Raw genomic sequence first — 441 nt, 5'->3', positions numbered from 1 at the left:
TGGTAGCACAGCTCTCAGCTCTCAGCTCAGTCTGTTTTCAGCACCTCCTTTCACATACACTCGCTTTATTAGGAGAAGCAGAGCTTCTCTCCTCCCTCTTAACCCACTCCCCTCCTTCACAGGCGCCTTCAGCTTGCCTTCTGTTTGTCCCCTTTCTTTTACTGTCTTCCTCTCCATCGATGTTATTGTCTTTGTCATTTTCCCTCAGTGTGTGTGTGTGTGTGTGTGGTTACTTATATTCTGCCTCTCTTTTTTAATCTCTTCCACTTCTCTAGCGCTCTTGCTCTCTTACCCTTGTGCCTTTTTTAAATCATTTTCCTTCTCCCTCTAATTCTTTGTCATTGTCTCTGTCTTGTAGAAGTGGGTCAAACATGAAAGCAATGTTAGATCTTGAGTTGGAACCAGAGCTGGAACCAAACCTGGAGGGATGTTCGAGAGAAG

This window comes from Copadichromis virginalis, linkage group LG8, assembly GCF_057382275.1.
Source record: "Copadichromis virginalis isolate Kocher_CV1m ecotype Utaka linkage group LG8, C_Virginalis_male_GT1.1, whole genome shotgun sequence".
NCBI lineage: Eukaryota > Metazoa > Chordata > Actinopteri > Cichliformes > Cichlidae > Copadichromis > Copadichromis virginalis.
This window is presented reverse-complemented; position numbering follows the sequence as displayed.